At 52.2% G+C, this 21,275-nt stretch overlaps 1 protein-coding gene across 5 annotated transcripts in view; it reads left to right on the forward strand.

The window, feature by feature from the left end:
• Positions 1-3,962: 3,962 nt before the first annotated feature.
• Positions 3,963-21,275, forward strand: part of GJC2 (gap junction protein gamma 2) — a 35,330-nt gene continuing 18,017 nt past the window's right edge. The window contains exons 1-2 of one of the 5 annotated variants that reach the window (XM_080383743.1): positions 3,963-3,978; positions 6,948-7,052. The gene's annotated coding sequence lies outside the window, so the exon portion shown is untranslated. Of the gene's footprint in view, positions 3,979-6,083; positions 7,053-8,352; positions 9,232-15,751; positions 16,265-21,275 lie in introns of those variants that run through there. The other 4 variants (XM_080383742.1, XM_080383744.1, XM_080383740.1 and 1 more) reach the window with 4 other exon arrangements.

A 21,275-nucleotide genomic window follows, 5' to 3' on the forward strand; every position in this document is an offset into this window, starting at 1 on the left:
AGAGATGAGGGATGTTGCTTCTGGTTATTAACCATCATTAACCATCACCAGGTGGTTAACCTGGTTTTGGGCCGCAGGGAGGGAACAGTTGTGGCAAACAGCTGTGTGTGGCACAGCCGCTTGCAGGGTCACTTGTGCCAGAGCCTGTTGTCCTGGTGGATGCAGGCACTGTGTGTTTGATCCTGGACAAATGGCAAATCCATCAGAGAGAGCTGCCATCCCACAGGTGGTGGCTTCCAGCTGACTCCCCCCACACCAAACCCAGATCAAGCTGGTGTCGTGCAGGCCACCAACGGCTGGACCATGCAATGCCAGGCTCCAGTATTTTCTCGCCAAAACCATGTCTTACTACAGCAGGTTTGTACCTTACACCCAACTGCTGGGTTTCATCCTCTTCATATCCCATCTCGCCAGTTTACCCAGCTGCTCTGCTCCAGTACGCTTACAGTACTTCTTGGTCCAGGCCACCTCCTAATTTGCTGAGCTCCATCTTCCACGTTATGGACAGCAGTAAGCAGAACCAGACCTTGGGCAACCCTTTTAGTACCTCGCTTGCATTCAGGAAGATGATTATTTTGATCATTCACCTCTCTTGAGCCATTATAAATATATTTTTCCTAGATTAGACTGAAATACTCCTTTCTGTTGTCATGAGTTTCATGTTGTGAGGTTCTAGCTTTGGTTAAACAAGCAAGAAAATGCTCCCCAAAACTTTTCCAGGGATGGACCTGCTTGACAGCATCTGGCTTTCCCCATCCTGATGGTGTGAACCGTTGTGGCCAGGCTGTTCCTGTGGTGGTGAGTGATAGACTTGATTTTATTTTCTTTTTCTGAATTGTGGGGTTTCATCATGTTTTGAGGGATGCATTTGCAATGGGGAAACATCCCCTCTAGATGGCAGAAATGACAGCAGGAAAGCGCAGGGGGGCTGCGCTGCCGAGCAGCAAGACACGGAGGTGCAGGACACGGCGCTGACCTCAGTCCGGTGGTCTCCAGCCACTGCATGGGACCTGCGGAGCTGTCAGATGGAAATGCCCAGCTCTCCTGCCGACGCCCCGAGAGCTGCACGGCTTCCAGCCCCCAGCCCAGCCTTCCAGCATCCCTCTGGGACAGGTGAGTGGTGCCCGGGAACAGGAAGGGACGATGCTTCAGCTGTGTGGCCACGCTGCCAGCACTTGGAAAATGGGGGGGGGGGGGAGAGAAGTCATTTAGCTGATTGTGTCCCCCTTCCCTGGTAGGGAAGTCCTAAATAACCCACCCTATATCGGGTGACCCACTTTTAGCGGCTGCTGCTGTGTCTGCCAGACCAAAGCAGCGAACGCCTGGATGCCCAGCACTAATGTGAGGTGACGGGGTGGCCACTGGCATGGCAATGGGTAGCAGAGGGACCAGGAGTGGGTTGCTGGAGCTGGGCTGGCCGCCGAATGGGTGATGTAGCTGTTGAGTCTCTCTCGCGAGTTGTTTTTGGGTGCTGTCAGCAGTGCCCCTCTCAGGGTTTGATGTTTTGGAGGAGCCACACTGCTCATGGAATCTCGTAACCAGGTGGGTGAAGCACCTGTTGAAATGAGTTTCATTTCTGCATCCTCAGAAATGAGATGTCTCTTTTATTGCATTTGCAAACATAAATACCTTTCTGGATCCGTTGTTTTGGTACCGGCTCGTGGGGGATGCAGCCATGCAGGCATCTCTGGGGCAGGCAGGGACAGTCCTGAGCATCACAGTTGTGGCGGTCACTGAACTTGGGATCCTACACAGCTGTGAGCAGCAGCTCCTGGTGCTCGATGTGGGGCTGGCGATGGGATCAAGGGATCACTGGCAAAGGGAGGCTGCAGGAGTATCCCTGCCCCGGGGTTTTCTGTGATACAAGATGCCAGTCCTGAGGGACCCTCTCTCCCACCCAGGAGATCTTCCAGGCAGGAAGGGGCTGAACATACCAACCAACAGGTTTGGAGCATTTTGGGGTGAAGGTGGGTGAGGTGAAGGACAAGAGGAAGCTCACACAATCCAGTGTGGTTTTATTTACGTGTCCCAACAGCCATTAAAAGCCTCATCACCTGGCCCCATGGGACAACAGGGATGAATTTCTCTCCCCAGGCATGGCCCTGAGTCTGGCTGAGATGTCAGTTGCTCCATCTCAGGCTACACCCAAGTGAAAGAATGGGCTTGCTCCTGGGTTGCTTGCAGAAATGTCAGAAAAAAGGATTTTATATATATATATATGAGGCACACATACATAGATACGTATTTTCACTGTTCCATCAGACTGGGATAAAACTGGACAGATTTCAGCTCTGTGAGATGCTTTGGGAAGTGCGGTAGCACTTTACCCTGCCTCCCTGCAAGAGGAAGAAGCTGGAGGAGGAAGGCTTATCCACACAGGGAAGGGTGCGTGGGATGGTATGAGGAGCCACACCGGGGAAAAGCTGGGATAAAACCTTCCTCCAGGGCTCTCCCCAGCTGGGATTGAGGGTATTTTGGAACTCAAAAACCAATAAACCCCTGTAGCACTTTTACTTCAAAGTAGTTGCTTTGCAGTCTCGCTTTTGTGTTTTTTGCTGAATCCGGGCTGACACGCGGCTTCTGGGGCAGGAGCTGATCGCTTCTTCCAACCTCCTGCTCATCCAAGGTCTTTGGCAATAGAAATACCCCTTCAAGGGCAAAAGTGGCATTGGTGACTTTAGACACAGAGGTGACCTCTGCTCCAACTCAACGGCACCAAGATACAGCCTGGGAAGGACCAGTGGTGCGTGAGGGCAGGCAGTCCCTGAAGCTGGTGCCCACATCCTCCTGGGGGAAGCCAGGAAAGGCTGGAGCCTCACTCCAGGAGAGCTCCAAGCAGCCAAAATTAGCCCAAAGCCCATCTGCCTGTGGCTCCTTCCAGCATCACGCCCCTCTCCGATGATCCCACGGTCCACAGGCTTGTCCTTGCCGTGGCTTTTCTTGGTATCTCAGTGCTTTTAGAGGCAGCCCTGATTTTCAAGCTTGCTTTTGTGCCATTGCAAAAAGGCACCGCAGGGCAGAGCCAGCCTGGGAAATAATTGGGCAGCCAGCGTATAAAATAAGCAATGAGGGGGAAAAAAGAAGTAGGAATAACAGTGGATTTCTTGCTTGTCCATCAGTGCCTGGCTCAGTCTGCGTGTGTGCTTCCGATTGCAAGCACGGGGATTTAGCATCCCAGGTGCAAAAGTGCGATGGGATGTGCTCCCATTGGTGCGTGAGGATGGCATGGATGGGTAGGGCTGTGGCTACAGCACCCCAAGTGCTGTCAGAAGTAGTTACTGGGGGAGATAAACCTTACTGCAAGCCAGCCTGGGCTCCTTAAATGCATTTAGGACCTTCTGGAGAGGTTGTTCAGCGTATCAGTGGTGTTAGTGCTGGCTGGGGGGTCTCAGCCCACCAGCTTTTCTGGCAAAAAACTTTTTTTTTTTTCTACTATATCCAGCACCTGCGTTTCTGTTGGTATGCAGCAAACCTCTTCTAGGAAATCTTCCAGCAGCCTGCATGCCTCAAACCAGGGCCGAGAGCCTTACTGCAGGGGGGTCGGGGTGTCAGCCCTCACTCAGGGGTCACTCCTCCGCAGTGGAGCTGTGGGGTGAGACACGCTGGTGCTCCCCAGCCTGCCGCAGTGCAAACCCCTCTGGCTTCTTGCATGCCACGTGAAGCCACCTGACTTTGTGCTGGAGCAGATGAGGAGCATGCCCGTGGGAGGTGGGCTTGGTGGGCTGGGGGTAGCTTTCCCCACCTGGGGAATCCAGCCACTCTGGATTGTGGGATTTTTTCCAGGGGGCTCTAGCTGAGATTGGTCTGATGCCAGGTGATGTGGTCCCTGCCCAGGGATGCTGATGCCCTTTTCATGTTTTCCCACAGGACACTGAGGTGACAGTCACGTGCCAGCTGTTGCTGCCTCACACTGAGACAGGCTTGTCCTTGCCGTGGCTTGACTGAGACACCCACCAGCACCACCAACACCGACAACAGGTAGGTCCCATATAACAACAACAGCTAATAACTCTCACTGGGGCTAATTGACCCTGGCGGGACCTGTGCCAACACCCCTTGGCCAAGACGCTGCTCCTTGGGGACTCATTTTCCCTGACCGTGATGCTGCTGGAAAGCAAGTTGTGGGGGAGGACACAGTTTTCTTTCTAGCACAGGGTATTGAGGAGCATCCCGTTGGTACCTCATGCTCCAAGGTGCTTGTAGGAATCGTGCTGTCTCCAGCTCCATCAGCTCCATGAGGATAAAAGCTGCCCTGGCAGCCAGACCAGGAGCCAGGATGTGCCTGCCTTGCTGGGCACTGTATTTGGGTCAGCCTCATCGACTGGGTGTGCAACAGTGTTGTCCCTGGAGAGTGCGGGATGCTGATCCATAAACCTGACTGGCTCTGGATGGGGGGAACACGCTACAAGGAGCACCGGCTGGGGCAGAACGCCGGCATCAACACCATGCTCCCTGTTTCTCAAGCTCAGCCCTGCTCTCAGGCTTCAAAAATGGGAAGAAAAAAAGGCTCAGCTTTTTCCAACAATAGCAGCTGTGATTCCCCTTGTCCTGGATGTGGCTCCAGCCCCATAAATAGCCAGAAGCCATCTGCAATTCAGATTGTGTGCGCGGCAACTGGTACAACCGGATGCTTGTGAAGTAAGGGGCACATCCCCCTCCTGATGCCTAATTTATCACTCCCCAGGCACCAAAGGAGGGAGGAACAGGATGTTTTCCTGGATTTTACTTACCCCAATCTGGCTGCCAGAGATGTGAGGAGGTGATAAAAAGAAGGGAGGCAGGGGAGGCAAAATGCTGGTACCCAGGTGGAGCTTGGTGAATACTTATATATGATTTTTTAATTATTATTTCTCTTGTAGAGAGAATTATTTTATTGAACCCATGTTGGGAGCAGACCCCTGAGAGCCAGATCCAGTGGATGCAGGGAAGGACAGGGCGGCTGTCCCCTTGCAGTGGCCAAAGCCTTTTTCAATTTGCATTAATTTGCAGATCTTCCCTTGAAGCTCGGGGGGGCGGGGGGGCGGGGCGGGGTGTTACTGCTCCTGTTTGCTATGAAGCAAGTCTTGCTGATGGAAAGCAATGTGCCTTCGTGGTGGGCATCCAGTTGCCCTCCTGGAACAGCCTTTTCAATGATCACTGACTTTGGTCTTGCAGCCGTGGCATGTTTGATCATGTCCAAAGCCAGAAAGGAAGAGCTAGGGAGCTTTTGCTGAATTCAGTGGTTTTTAAGTGGATCCAGCCAAAGCCCAGCTGATAGCAGAGATGAGTTAATGTCCCTGGCTCCCTAACACAAAGCCAGCACGGAGCTGATGGGGACTGAGCCCTGCTGGGAAAACACTCCAAAAAGCCAAGTGCAGTGCTCCCCACTATTCCAACTAGCAATGTGCTGACCTGGGATGTACTAGGTATAGGGTGGGGACGAAACAAAAAAATGCTTGTAAATTTTCATTGGAAGTGCAGGATACTCGAGCTGCATGCCTTGTTTCTGAACATTGTGGTGGTCCCGTGGATGCCTCCCAGACATGGTAGCGGGGACTGGAGAGAGAAAACAGCACCCTGAATCAGGTGGAGCGGGGAGACTGGTGTCACTGCCCACACCAGTGGATTAATCGTCCTGCCTGAGGTGCCACGGCCAGTACCCGTTGGGGGAGAGAGCTTGTCAGGCTGCTCCTCTGGGTGAGGAGGATGACCTCATATGTTTCATTGATTGGGTATCTGATTGTTAATTATTACTGTAGCTTGACCTGTGGAGGCTAGCAAGCCATAACGTCTGCAGTCAGCCAGCATGAACATCTTCGTGGCTTCAAACCTGGGCTGAACATCCCTTCTGCTCCCTCCCCCTGCTCCTGGGCTCCCACGTGCTGCCTCTGCCAGCAGCCCTGGGGAGCAGCCCAGCTCCCTCACAGCAGCTCTTCCACACTTCGTTTGCCTTTATGGACCATGGTTTTTTTCACCCCTTTCTCCCCTGAAGCCTGGATGCTGTTCCTCGGCGCCATCCCCCTGCAGCTTCACCCCAGCAGCTTTAGGACCTGCTCCTAACCCACAGACTGGCAGGGCTGGCAGGTAGGAGCAAGAATAAAGCAGACTGTACTGCTGTGGTAGCATCTCTGGGCTCTTTGCTGTTTTTATTGCTGAAATCCAACCTGACCACCCTTGTCCTATCCACTGTGATGGGGAAGAAATTTCACTGGTCTTTTTACAGCAGCTCCTGGTGTTTCTAAAGACAGGCAGGATTTTTCCTTCGTGCCTTCCTATCATCCTAGCTGCAGCCAATGTAGCGCCTCTGAGAAGAGTTTGGCTCTGTTTTCTTGCCACTTTCCCATTTAATAGTTGTATTTATTAATAAGGTCTCCTCTGCTCTTCTCCAGTCTGACCAGAGCCAGCTTAGCCTCCCCTCATGCATCCCATCCTCCAGCCCTGACCGTCTCGGTGGCCACCACCAGACCCTCTCCAGTTCCTCAGTGTGCTCCTCCACTGGATGCAGCACCCAGATGTGAAGTCCCTGGAAGGATCCCTGCAAATTACCACCGGCAGCATCCCTCTGTTTTATCAGTGTGCTGTTAACACCTGTTCTCAATCCAATCTTCCCATTATCTTTGTACCCCTGATGATGTATTTTTATCTAAGATCCTATTTCCTTCCTGCAGGAACCTCACACCAAGCAATAGCGCAATGGTGTTGGCAAGGCACAACTGAGATGTCTCCTGTCCCTAGGTCTGTTATCTTGCCCTAGGAGCAAGCCAGTCTCCTGGTCCTCTCCAGCAGTGGGACAAAGCTTTATGGGAGGTTGCAGAGGAGCAGAAGCTTCACCCCGTGCCACCGCATGCAGGAGCCTCAGCTCTGGAGGGGACAATGACAGCATTGAGCGCGGGCGCTGAAACGCTGCCGTATTGTGCCTGGCAGAGAGATGCCCGGGAATAATCGCCTCCTCCTTGGCTTTGTTGCAGGGCTGTGGCTGGTCATGCTGTAGGGCTTTCTCCTGCCCTGAAGGTCTCCGGTTATGCGGTGAAGACCTACAGCTCAGACACACCTTTTTTTCCTGGCTGTGAAAGGTATGGCTCGTCTCATTCCCTCCTTCCTGAGGCACAACTCTGGGGATATAACTGATGGGGAGGAAAAGGGGGATTTGGGGGAAAAAGGATGCTCTGTTCTTCATGCTGGGGGGCCATGTCACTCTTTCATTGATCCTTGTAATATATTTTGCAGATATTTATATATAATACATTTTTAATGTAACATATTTATGTAGTATACGTAAAGTTGATGTAGAGAGCCATGCAAATTGTCTTGCTACTTTTTATGCCTGTAAAATGTTTTGTTTTAAATACATGCTTAAGCTACACAAAATCCAACTCCGCTTGGGGTCTGGGCAATCCCTTAAAATTTGGATCCAGGGTTTTGCCTGAAACTGTTTTAAACAAGGCTGAATGTGACTTTGCTCTGGGTCCAAAACAGAGCAAGGCTGGGGTTTTTTTTAGAAGCATATTTAAGGTTGTTTTCAGGTTGGGCACCTACAAAAGGATTCTCCTAAACAGTTTCTAGTAAGGGTGTTTTCCTTGTCCAAAATCTGCTTGAAAACCTCTCGTTTGGGCTGACATTTTGGCTTGTGACTGTGTCAAGGGCAGCACCAGCTGCAGGAGCAAGCACTGCGGCGATGCCTCCCTTCTCTCTCTTCCTCCTCCACCCCCAGAGCAACCTATGAGCTAATTTTCTCTTGAAAACCCCTCCTGGGAACAGATACCCCCTGCACAGTCAGTCAGGCTGTTTCCCAGCTTGTTCTTCCTCTAAAGCAGCTGGAGAGAAGAAACACACTTGAAAAATCAGAGGATGAAAAACTTGGCTGCCCTATCCCAGCTGTGCCGGGGAGCAAGGACATCCCTTCTCCTTAAAACTGGGAAAAACAAGTTATTTTGAGTAGTTTCACATGGTGGGTGCTACTTAAGAAATGCCGAGGGACATGCTTTGGGTCCCTGTAGGATTAGGATGTTGAAGAACCACCAGACTGTAAAGGTTTAGAGCCATCTTCATGCTGGATTTGTGAAGTTTGGGGGAGGTTCTTTAACTGCACCAAGCAAAACCTTGCTGATTTGGACTCCTAGAAGCCAAATCTCGCCTTGCAGCACAGGGCCTTTAAAGAAAACATCAATTATTGTGAGATCAATCATAAAGTCACGCAAGCTGGCAACACAAAGGAACAGATAACAATGCACCAAAGGTTGGGTTGTAGCCTCTGGATGGGGGCAATGATTTGATCTCTGCTTGTTGTGTTCAAGTTTGGGGTAACCTCACTGCCCTCTTTGGAGACCTGCATGGGGGCGGGGGGGGGGGGGGGGGGGGAGGGAAGAAAAACCCTCTGGCAGAGGAGGAGGGGCTGGAGCAGGAGGAAATTGTCCCCTCTATTCCATTCCAGCTGTTATCCACAGAACAGGGCGATGCTTCCAGCCACCCCCCCAGCCCTGCAAAATGGGGCTGGGAAGGGAGCAGAGTGATGAGAAAGCTCTGGGATGGAGCTGGCAGGGAGCCCCTGGCCAACATAAAATACCAAAATTGTAAAATTTGAGCAACAGGCACAGCTTTGGGCTGTTCAGTTTGATGTAAGTCACAGGGGGGGAAAAAGAGGGTTTTGATGCTGGCACCGTGTGTCACTGTAGCTCTAAGGACAGATCGAGTTTGCAGCCGACTTTCCTTTTTGTTTCACCCCTGCTTGAACAGAAAGGAAAAGTTCAGACAAGAAGGAAGCATTTCTTATCCCGTGGCAGCACCTCCGCTTCCCGCCTCCCCTCCTGCACCAAGGAGCTCTCTTTTTGCTGTTACTAGCCCTAAACCTTTAGACGATTTGATTTATTTGAATTTTTCCCCAAGCATTGCTCTTGGCTCCTGAAAACATTGCCACATTCTCATTTTTTCTGGACTTTTTTTGGGTACTTAGAAAGAAAAAATAGAAGGAAGGGGAAGAAATCCTTGGCGTCCCAGGGAACGATGGGTTTGCAGCGTCAGACTTGGAGGAGCTCTCCCGTCTCAGAAAGCTTCCCCGGTGGAGGTCTCCACGTCATCGTCTCCCGGCTGGTGCAGCGGGAAGAGAGCTGGGTTCGAAGGGGTGGGAGGGAGGAAAAGCAGCGGCCAGGGAGCTCGGGACAGGGCGCTGCCTGCAGCTCTGCGCACCACAGCGCGGAAGGATGGGATGGTTTTGCAAAGGACTGAGCCCAGAGCTTCTCCGTATGTTACTTTTTGGTTTGTTTTATTTTGTTTTTTCTTCCCCTCTGCTTTGTTTTGATATCTTACTGGATGGTTTTAGCTTGGCTGATTATAGGCGTTTTGCAGACTCCCTTCCTCTGCTTCAATCTACCTCTGCTCCCACCCTGCTCTCCCCAGCTCTTCGTTTTCTGCCCTTTCCCCATCACTTGGGTGGGGAATGCGTTTGCCATGACCTAACATTCGCATATTGCTTTTCCTGCTGGTGGTAAGAGACATAACACCCCTATTTGGCATCACTTTGTGTGCACTTTGTGGGCATAAATCATCCCTGTCACACAGAGCAGTGCAAATCCATCTCCAGGGAGTCTGGGATTAAACAGTCGGTTTATTTAATTTAAATAAACCAGTTTCTTTAAATACATCTGTTTAATTTGAAAACTTTTTGCTGATGGAAACCCCAACATGCTCTGGGACCTTCTGACCGGTCCCCATCCCAAACCTCCTGTTTATCTTAGGCCACCAGAGGTGGGGAGAGGAAGATGCTTCAGGGTCTGGTTTTCCTACTAGTCCTTCTCTCTGTCCCTTGGGTTATATTTCTGAGACTCCTGGTTGCACAGTAGATTTTGGGGTCTGCAGCCTGCTTGCTTTGGAGCGTCAGCTTAGGTGGTACCTGTTCATGCATCATGAGCTGCTGTTTGGAGACCGGCACCCCTAGGAGCTCAGCCCAGCAGAAGATACGGTTTTGCAGCTGGTGTCTCTAACCTATCGACAAAAGATCCATTGATAAGTGTATGTTCTCTGTAAGGTGCTTTGTATTGTTTGGTTTCTTAAAATAATGTCTGAGGATGTGAGCACACTTTCCATCCTCACATCTCAAAGCACCCCATAAAGGATGTCTGGGGAAACTGAGGCACGGGGAGGGCAGTGGCTCGGCAGCATCACCACCAGCAGGGGCTGAACCTGCTCCTTGGTGGCCTTATCTTTTTGGCTAACCAGCCTTCCTTGAGAGAAAAGTCTCCTGTTGGCTACCAAACACACAGGATGCTCCTTTGGGGTGGGATCTCCTCCAACTTGTAGCCGTCGTCAACACCTCTCAGTCTTTAGGTGAAGCTCGTGTAGAGATGCTGTTGTGTTCCTGTAGCCTTTATTGGTTCCATCCTCATTAGAACCCTAAGACCTTCCTTGTGGTTGATGGGTGACCCTTGGCTACATCCTTCCTACTCCAGGTTGATGGTACATTTGTAGCAAACGGTAGTTTTTGTCTAAAGGGATCCTTGGAGAGTGGGGCTGGAAGGATGCCCTGAGCCCTCCTGGTCCCTGCTGTGTCCTGTGCATGGTAGGGAGGCGCTTCACATGCTGGGGGCTGTATAATTCCCATCACAAAATGCCCTTTCCATCTATACCAAGCACAGGGGCTTGGCTTAATAAATTTATTTAAGCTGTGCTTAATGGGAAAGCACCATGTCCTCTCCTGGCAGGGGTTGAGTGAATACCCCCATATCCCAACCAGAGGGAAACAGAGTCCCTTGGATTTTAGGGGCCCACAGGCACCACCTCCTTTCACCCAGATTACTTTGAAATGCCACAGGAGGGCAACCTGTCCTCTGTCCAAAGCCTCCTTAGAAAGTCAGAGGAAGGAAATTTGATGTAACCCAGCGCAAGTGAGTCATGAGAGGGTGGTGGTGGGAGAAAGGGGCATGTCACAGACAGGGACTCTGTGCCTTGTACTCCTGCAAGCTGTGAGAGCTATTTCTGAGACAATCCTTGGGTGTTGTCCAAGATCAAAATACCAGAAGATTTTTTTTTTTGGTGTGTGTAATAAGGAAACCCCTCCTTCCCCAGTAATGCACTGTGGAGGTGGACTGCGGCATGTGGCATCCACCGTATTTCTGCAGGTCCAAGCGCTTGCAGAGGATTCTCCTTTGCCATAACTTACGGCTTCTTTGGAACTCTTCCACCCCAGGCTCATCAAACCAGTCCAAGGGTCATCTTTAAGGCTGTGCAGCTTCCTTTGACCCACTCTGTTTCTTGGAGATCTTGGTGATCGGCCACATAAACAGCTGGTGTTTCTGCTTCTTGATGTCAGGGAAAAAAAAAAAAGTTTGTGCGGGCTTGCTGCACGCTATCAGTGCAGCCTGGGGCCATAGGAATAGAGATAGGGGAAATGGATAGCAAACAAGGAGCCCCATCCTATAAATTAAGGCATAAGGGGTAAATTGCTATTTCACTTTAATTTTGCTAGAGTGCTTTGTTTATCTCCCTGCCTCTGCCTTTTTTTCGGTGCTGTGGGGTGTCGCATCAGCTCTCTGGTTGCCTCCCCAGAAGGTGGGAACCCCAGGGCTGCCTGCCAGCCCCATGTCCTGACCTCAGGTGCCCTGGGCTGTCCCTAGAGCATAGGTGGCTCTAGAAGGGCAAGTCAAGCCCTTGAGCAGGGTCTCAGAAGAGCTTCTCCAGGAGCTGTACACTTTCTTCTGTGGTCTGCCTTCTTGCTCACCCTGGGGGCAGAGCAGTCTCCTGGGTAGGATGCCATCTTCTCCTGGTCACCAGTGGGTGCAGAGATGTGGGAGATATTGAGCAAGCAGGGACTGATGGGGATCCAGAGGGTGAGTTGTGCAATCACAGGACAACAGAGGCTGAAGGTACCTCAGGATGTCAAGGCGCAAGGACAACTTTTGACATTGAATGAAACTGCTCAGGGCCCTGTCCAGTTAAGTTATCTCAAAGGGTGGAGATCCCACCAGCTCCCTGTGCCAATGTTTTTCATGGAGAATTTTTTATTTCATATCCAGCTGAAATTTTTTGGCTTCATCTTGTTGTTTCATTGTGTACTCTTGAGATGCATCTGGCCCACCTTCTCTATAACCTCCCACAAGGCAGCTGCACACACCCGTAAGATCTTCCCTTTCTCTTCACCAGGCTGATCTGACACAGCTCGCTCAGTCTCTCCTTGGACATCCCATTCTCCTGCCCACAACCAGTTTAGAAGCCTCCGCAGGACTCACTCCAGTACCCTTCTTGCACCAGGGAGCCCCAAACAGGACAGAGTATCCAGTTGTGGCCTTACAAGGGCAGAACCCAGGGGATGATAGCAGCGCTCAGCCCGGCGGCTACAGTCTTGCTGTGACAGCCCAACATCAGGGCAGCCTTCTCTGCTGCAAGGACACGCTGCTGGTTCATGCCCCACTGGACCACCAAGACCCCTGGTCCTTGCCTGCAGAGCTGCTCCCCAGCCAGTCATTTCCCACTGTCCTGTGTCCCGTCCCCAGCCAGGGCCACCGTTCTGCTGTTGCCTCTGCTGAACTTCACCTGGGTGCCACCAGCCTGTTTCTCCAGCTTTGCTGAGGTCCCCCCAGCTGGGACTGGCCCCAAACTGGCTCCCATCATGCTGATCATTAATGACACTCAACAAGCCTTGGCCCCGCTTGTCATCCGTCAGGGATGCCACCACCACCTGGCCTCTGCTGGGAGGGGACCAGCAGCACCAGGGGGTGACAGGGTAGCACCAGCTGCTTCATGGGGCTGGGGTGGTGTTGGAGTCATGAAGCCCTATTTTCTTCTGAGTGAATTTACATGCAGCAGCCTCATTTCCACAGATAAGACCTAATTCAACACAGCAAGGACTGAGGGATCTCGGCATCTCCTGAGGCTGTTTCTGCTTTGCTTTGTTATTTCTGGCCCTTTTTAATACCTTCTTGCGCACACACTCAGTCGAGAGCCTTGTCTGCTTTGTGCAGGGTGCCGTTCAAGCATGGTGGCCAGCAGTCAGCCACAGACTGCACGTGTGAGCCCACCAGAGGGCTGCTGGGGGGATGTAAATAGGTAAAATCATGGGGAAACAGCCCAGAAACATGGCTTGTCTCCCACTGCGGCCGAGCCGCCAGGCTGAAACATCACTGCCAGCTCCAGCCCAGCTCTCAGCATCTTTGGGTGCTTGAATCCCTTCTCCTTCTGCCCCTCTGCATCAATGCAGAGTTAATCCAACCCACGACCCAAAGTGATGCTCCCCACCAGTTTCCGTCCCGGAGAACGCCCTACTGTGCATCTGGAAGCCTCTGCTTTGGAAACATGATGCCGGTTCAAACATGAGCCTGTGCCAAATTCCTCCAGGCACATTTTTATCATCCCCCTTTTTTTTTTTCCTGCTGGGGACAATGGTATTGCTCTCTGCTCTGCCCAGCCCTTTCCTCTGTGCTCCCAGACAGAAATAGTTAACCAGGTTCACTAAGAAGTTTATGTCCTGGTTTCCTTTCCAGGGCAGGCAGCTCCCCCCTGCCTCCCCCCTGCCCTTCTCTCTGCTCCGAGCCCTGGGGAGGAGCTGCTATCTAGTGACATGATGCAAGAGCAGACGATGTCTCCCTGGCTCTGGCAGTGTTTTGGTGACCTGGTGGCCTGTGCAAGCACTGCCAGGTCCCCTGGGGCTTTCTGCAGCAGGAGAGCAGCCCTTTGCTCTCCTCTTGTGATCGGTGGGATGGGAGCACCTCGTGGCTCTGGGGAAGATGTGAGCCAGCCCCAGCTCTGCAGAGTTTCAAGTCAAACTAGATCAAGCTAATAAGAAGGAAGCAATGCTGGAGAAGAAGAGGGGAGGAGAGAGAGAAAAGATGACACCACTGGCATTGCAAAGCAATCCTTCCTGTAGCAAGAACCTCATTTGCCAGCGCGGCTTCTCCTGGGGTTGTGGTTGGGTCCCCTGGGAAAGGGGAGACTGCCGGGGCCAGGACCCTGTGCTGACCCCAGCACCCAGACTCTATGGGCTGTATACGGGACACCCCGGGCCCGTTTTGGTTGCCCCCACATAGGTGTTTAAGGTCATCCGAGATGCCACAACCCATTAGCGTTGCCGGGGCTGCAGGGAAGGCTGCTGGCTTGCGGGATGCTCCAGCTGCTGGAGCAGCAATAGGGAGGAGCTGCTCAGCGCTCATGTAGCTGCTTCTCCAAGGGCACCCAGAGGAAAGCTGCTATTCAGTGGAGCTTTGTTACGTGCTTGGCTTGGCTTCGCAGGAGGTGGTCACTTTCAGGCTGCAAATTCCCCAGACAAAGCATTTTTCGTGCTGCAGGACCAGGGGGAGATGGGCGAGAAGAGATCAGCCTTAGCTTCAGCTCCTGGTTGAATGGATGCACAGGTTTGCGCAGGACGGACACAGTGTTCGGTGGGGAATGTTGGTTTGGTGGAGCATGAGACATCCCGCCACCCTGGCTGGGGCATGGAGACCTGCCTGGCATTCCCATGTGAGCAGAGAGGTGAGGAGCTCTAGCAAAGTTGTCCTGGGCATCCCCAGGCTGGTGAGACAGACTGCGTGCCGCCGTGATTTTGGGAGAGGGGGAGGATCCCTGTGCCTTCTCCTTTGGCTCCAGCCTGGGAGATGGCCAGGGGCTGCAGCACTGTGGGGCTTTCATCAGGCAGGACCCGCAGCAAAGAGACCAGAGCTGGGTCTGCCCCCGGTGTGGGGGCCGCCCCAGACCTCCCCCTTCTTGGCTCTCCAGCTTGCTGTAGGGTTTGACTGAGGCTGTTTCTGCGTGGAGATCAGAGAAAGCTCCGCTGCCAAACACAGGAGGTTTTGATCTCCTGCTTTAGCCCTCAAGGTCAGCGTGAGCTGTGAGGGTCCGTGGGGTACCTCTGAAGCTGCTTTGCAAGATAACTTTACTCCTGGCTGTTAAGAGCGGAGATGGATGCAGCCAAGCCAGAAAAGCAGGCAGCTTTCTGCAAGAAATACTGTGTCTAACGGCAAACACGTGCAAGGTTCCGCATGCTGGCCAGGACATGTGTGGGTGTGGAGCTCATTTATTTACTTCTCGGTGAGCAGAGCTTGCCCAGAGATCCCGAGGTGGGAGGATGAGAAGGAAGCTCTGCTCCCAGAAGCTGATTTCTTGCAAGCTTTTGCACTGCATGTCTCTCTTTCTCCCCAGTTCCGTGGCTGCAGAGCCTCCTGGCAGCCCACAGCACTTTTTTTAGCCATTCCAGAAAATGTTAATAGATCTAGTAAGGGTGAACTCTGGTGTGTGATTTACAGGGAGTGTTTTTATAGTGTTTATGTTGGCAGGCTGTTGTTTATGTACAATTTGAAACATTCACCGAAGCCTCTTATCACTGAAGCTTAAAAACAACAGAGCACTGATGAAAGTCCTGCACTAATTGAAGAAGGGTTGATTTAGGGCTCGGGCTGCCCAGCAGCTGTGCAAAACGCCTGGCTCCTGCATGGTTCAAAGAGGTTGCTGCAGCCTGCAGTCCCCATGGGGAAGGAGAGGTGATTTCACCTATCAGTGTGGTGGGGATCCATCCAGATTTAGCTGTTACGCCAATGAAGGCCATATCTGGCACCAAGAGAGCCAGACTGTGGTGCCTGGGGTCCCTGTCCGTGTGCTCACAGCCTCCTTGGCCTGGCAGAACAAGGTGATCAGCAGATGCAGGAGGCGTCAGCTTGAGAAACCTCCAAAAGGGATTAATAGATCTTGGAATGGTTTGGATGCCATGGAGGGCCCCCTTCCCCCAGCCCCGGTGGCTCCCAGCCCCATCCAGCCTGGCCTTGGGCACTGCCAGGGCTGGGGCACCCACAGCTGCTCTGGGCAGCCCGTGCCGGCGCCTCGCCGCCCTCACAGGGAAGGATTTCTTGCTAATATCTCATCTAAATCTCCCCCTTTTCAGTTTAACACCATTCCCCCTTGTCCTATCGCTACAGGTTGCTTAAATGTGCTTTTTTTATAACCCAAACCCGCTCACCCATGCACTCAGATAGGGGGCAATACCTTGTACTGGCATTAATAATGCAGCTGGCTTCCATTCCTGTCACTCCTCTCCTTATGCCTTTGCTAGGAGCTCAGTGGCACAACTCATGTTTTAGTAAAATCAGTGCCTTTGAGTGAGATCCCATCAGCACTTGTGGGATTTAGAGTAATCTAACCTCACAGGCGTCTCACAAAAACACTCTGCTGCTCTTCTAGCATATTCCCCTGAAGGGCAGGACTGTCCCTCTCCCATTAGACCTGCAGTCAACGTCTGGGAGTGAAACTTCTTCAGGTGCCAGCAGTGGGTCATCCTGGAGCATAAGGAAGCAATTTATCCACCTGCTGCAAGGCACTTATGTTACAGTCAGTTCCTGACCCTCCAGTTGTGTCCCCCTTCCCTCCTTCATCATCACGGGTGCTACGGAGAAGTGGGTGAACAGTGGGGTGCAAGCAGCACCTTTGCGCGGGATGGATAATATTAAGGGTAGTTAAAAATGTAAACTAGTGGGACAGAGTTGCAGGAGGATACCACATGTTGGACAAGGTGTGTTTCTGCTCCCCTGGTTCCTGAGAGCACGTAGCGAAATCCGGAGGAGCAGAGAGAAGAGCTGGAAACTGAGCTCTGTCCCACACCAGCCCTCGGAGGTCAAGCAGATGTTAAGCTCAGCTCCAGGGAGGGTTGAACACCTAGGGTTAGGCAACTAAATCCCACCCAAGTGCCTTAAAAACAGTCTTGGAGGGTACCACGGGGAATCTTTTCCTTTTGAGGAGAAGCCACCATGCTGCACGTGGTCCTGCCTCCACGTTACCCCACAATTGCTCCACACCTCTGCAACCCTTTTCTTAGAAGCGTCTACTGGGACTCCCCTTCCAGGGAAAAGGGCACCTTATTCCAGGCCAGTTGGTTAGGAAAGATCCAGAGTTGCTTTAGGCATCCTAGTAGATGGATCCTACTAGGTGTGACCTACTAGAAAGGGAGGGAGAGAAAGCCACAGGATTAGAGGCACACCTACATGCCTCCAGCACAGATACACATACGAGAAAATAGAGCAAATTCGGTTGAAAGTGGAGCAGGCAGCCTTCTATTTTAAGAGATTTCTGATACCTCTCAGTCTGGGCTGCACCACACAAGTTTTGGCTTTTTTTTTTAATAAAAAAAAAACAATCAAAAAACCAACTACCACACACATACACACTTCCGCTACTGGCAGTAAAATTTTGGCTGGCATGTGTGAACCTCTATTAACCTGTGGCCCGTGTTAATGTACTGGTACAGAGACAAGCCTTACAGTAGGAAAGTCCATCCTGCTGTTATTCCTTGTAATGGGAAGCTTCCAAAAAACAAGCCAAAACAAATATTTGTAGCAAAGGCAGGGGCTGGCTGGAGGGAGCCGCTGCAGGCAGGAATGCTGCTGCCACCGGGCAGGAGGTGATATCATCTGGATTCCTTCGCTGAGGAATGCAGGATTTGCCTTCTTCCCTGCCAGTAATTGCTTTTCAAAAACAGACCTGCCCAGGGATGCGCGGTTCACCCGTCCCCTTCCACTGCACAGCAGAGAGGCTGGAGGTCCCCCCTGTTCCCTTCTTTTCCACAGCATTAATGGGGCTATTGCACGGACAGGCTTGAAAAAGGATGAAATTGGTCATTCCCCGAATTGCAGGTAAAAGCCTCCCAAAATTCTGTAAGCAGGAGCTAGACAGAAGTCTGGGCAGGGGCTGGAGCTGGTGGAGGAGTGATGGCATCTCCTCAGGGCTGGCCAGGATGGGGCAGGTGACGGGCTGAGTATGTGTGTGACTTCTCTGCTGGGCAGACTTGGCTGAGAGCTGCAAGAGGAGGCGCTGTGCACTGCTCCGTGATGACCCATTTCTTGGTCCTGTGAAGCCCACTGACCACGTCATGTGGTTTTGAATGCAGGACTTTGGTGTGTTGGCTAAAGTGTGTTGGACCTGAAGGTCTTCATAGGTCCCTTCCAACTTGAGATATGCGGTGATACTATGATTCCATGACTGGAATGGATATCCTGACATGCAGAGCATCCTGGCTAACCAGCCTACACCTTGCTCAGTCTGGAAGGGCTAACTCTTAATCAAAGCCATAATTCCCCCCCTCCATGCAGTCCTTGGCTTCTCCTTTGGGTTGAGTACCCCCACATCCCATCTCCAGCCCCTTGAGCTTACACCCCTCCACCCCTGCCTCTGCATCGGCTCCAACTTCAGCAAACACTGCTGGAAATTAATAACGGTCACTAACGTTCATATGTCATCAGCACTTCCACCAGCATCGGCGACAGTAAAGGGGTCAGTTCCTGTGGGATGGAGGCTGTTGCCGTCATTTCAATAGGTGGAACTAGGTGTAGTTCAGCTGCCCCCATAATGAGTCCAACGGGGTGATTTAGTGGTTGGAAAAGCCTGAAGTTTTTGCTCTCAGCGCCTGAGAGAGGATGGCTGGCAGGAAATGAAAGCGCCGTTCTCCAAGGCAGGGGTGGTTTTGCTCTTGGACTGATTCTTTAATTTTCCACCAGGTTTTGGAAATTCTTGGCTATTACAACTGGACAATTAAATGAAGGGCAGACAAGAAGGGCTCCAGCCAAAGGAGAAAACCCACTTGGTCAGCTGAATTTTTGAAACAGGGACGGAGTGAGGACCTTTGAATGGATAGTGGCAGAGCGAGGGCTGTCTGGGGTCTGGATCTGCAGTCCTAAAGATGGTGAGATGTGACATTAGGTGTGCCAGGAGAAGGCCTGTTCATTTTTGGAGCCAGCAGCATAGAAAAAACCCGTGGGGATGGACACAAAGGGGAGCCTGGGATGATGGTAGGGCGATGCAATGACGTTTTCTCAAGGCTGTAAGCAGAAGAGACGCATCTAAGCAGGAGGCAATGATGTAGCTTGTTGGGGTCAAGTCCCACATGGGACAGCGTGGCAGTGTCATGGGAGAGACCCTCTATGGGACCTCCTGGGCTTGGTTTGGATACTAACTCCTACCAGGCAAGTCCCTTTGCACATCATGTGTCGGCCACCCTCCGTCACACGGCTGTGGCTGGTGCTAGTGGTCGGGGCTGTGGCTCATGGTTTGCAGGACTCTTACTGCTTGAGAGAAGGCAAAACTGTATCTCCCTTGTGCTGTTGCCTTTGGGAGAGGTGGAAATAAGGGTGCCTTCATCAGTTCTGCCTGGAGCCACCCTAGAGACAGCAGAGAGCTGGACGAGCAGCGCTGACGTGGGCTCCAGTGGGTTGAGATGAAGGCTCCCAGGCTTTGAGGCCAGTAGTGACTCAAAATGCAGTTAGAGGAAAAAGATGACGATGGATGAAGATCTGTTTTCAGATGGTGCAAGGAAGCTCACAGGCCCTGTATTCATCATGGGGCAGTGAGCTGGGTACCACCAGTGGGACTCGACTCCTCTGGCTCCAGCTCCTCGTGGCTGCACACATGGCCCACAGGGCTCTGCCCTGTCCATCTGTGTGCAGGCTGACCCGTCCTAGTAGCAATGCTGAAGAACATAAGCCAGGGGTTTGGTTCATGTCCTTTCAGTTGTTGCTTCTTAGTCTTTCTCAGAAACACAGATGTTGTTGTGGTTTCTTACTTATTTCGGTCTGGAGGCTAAAGGGAGGATGATTTGGAGAGGAAGGGAGGGAAAGAACCAGAGATGGAAAGAGTGAGTTTTCAAGAAGAGCCTCCTACAACTTTTTCTTTCCTCAGCTTCTGGTAATGGTCAGGTCACTGACTGCAGCTATTCAGTCCAGAAAACTTCCAGGGGGTTTCCTGGAATACCAAATTGTGGTGGGCTGGGTGCCCAGCCCATGATCCACAGCGAAGAGGATGGACCTCAGCTGGCCAGCAGCAAACCTAGATGTGTCCCAGCCGCTGCCTGTAGGTCAGAGGCCTTGAGTTGGCATTTCTAAGGGCTACTTCTTGCAAAGTGGAGGAGGGTCAGGGTATTTTCCTTTTGCACCCTCTTTTCATAGTTTTCCATGCTGTTTACCCCTCTAAACTTAGCAATGGTCAAATGAGCAGAGGAGGCTGAACCTGCTCTGGGCTGGCAGAGGGCGTGGAAGAAAAGAATTGTGAGCACAAGACTGGGAGACTAGGAAGGGTCTTGCTGCGTGTCTGGGAGGGGTTTAGTATTATTGCGGGCTGAACTGTGACAGTAGCATCCTCTATGTCCCATCCCCAGCCTCACAGTGGAGCTTCACACATCCCTGCTTGGGCACCAGCCAAGAACCTGCTATGGAGGTGTTTGACCCCTGTGCAAGCCCTGGTGATGCCAGGGGTATCTGCTCTGGCAGCAGGAGCCTACCGCATCCCAGTGGGTGGGAGGGTTTGCTGCAAGCAGGGTAGCATGCACCTGAGCTGCTCACTTCTCTAGCAAAACCTGCCCCCATGCCCCCATGTGCCTGGTGCTGTCTTGGGAAGATCTCTACCTTCACGACCAGCCTGTTGTGTAAGCAAAAGGAGAAAATCCTCAGCTCGCTGCCCACCTGGCTCAGGATGTGGATGAGCCCCAAGCACGGGAGCATCGTTGGCTCAGACCCACGGCCCTGCCTGTCCATGAACTGCAGAGGTTCCCCTCTGTAAAAGGCGTGGAAGGGCTGTCCACCTCCTCCTCCTCCTGCATCTCCCTTCCTTCCCCTTCCGCTTCAACATGCTCATTCATGAAAAAATATCTATTGGATGGACATGGGGAAAGGAATTAATGTTGGCGCATTGCTTCCCGCGCGTTGGCCAAGGGATGCTGTAGGCTCAGAGGGTTTTAATCTTTGTTTTCACAGCTGGATTTGACCTTATCCTTTATTCTCTCTAGCCTTTTGTTGGTGCTCGCTCCCTGGAGCAACCTATTGCAAAGCAGTGTGCGCACTCACGTTGGAGCAAAACCTGCTGCTGGCTTCCTGAGGGGCAGCGAGCGTGGCTGTTCACCTCGGGACCGACAATCTGCACAGCCCTGTGTGTTCATTAAAGGCTGAGAGACCGTAAAGAGATTATGCTGTCCTACAGCAGGGGCCATGCAGCATGTCCTGGAGTGCAATGCCACAGGGAGAAAGGTGCCATCCCATGGTGGTCCTCTGAGAACACTTGGCTGCAGCCCAGATCTGCTGGCTCCTTCCACCCTGACACTGCATGGGGTGAAGGCAGCTGGGTAGCAGGGACCAGTTTGGTCCATCCTTTGCTAGGAGGGGCAGGCAGCAAGGGTGCGGGGTGTCTGCCTTAGCCCTGTGCATGAAGCGTGATGGGACCATGGCAAACCCTCAGGCTCATGGTCCCAACCTAAGGACACCATGAGTTGCAGGGGTGGTGGTGTAGGGTTTGTTGGAGGTGGTGCACAGACTGGTAGTGGTGGTGTAGGGTTTGGTGGAGGTTGTGTA

This window comes from Falco punctatus, assembly GCF_963210335.1.
Source record: "Falco punctatus genome assembly, chromosome: 4".
Taxonomy (NCBI): domain Eukaryota; kingdom Metazoa; phylum Chordata; class Aves; order Falconiformes; family Falconidae; genus Falco; species Falco punctatus.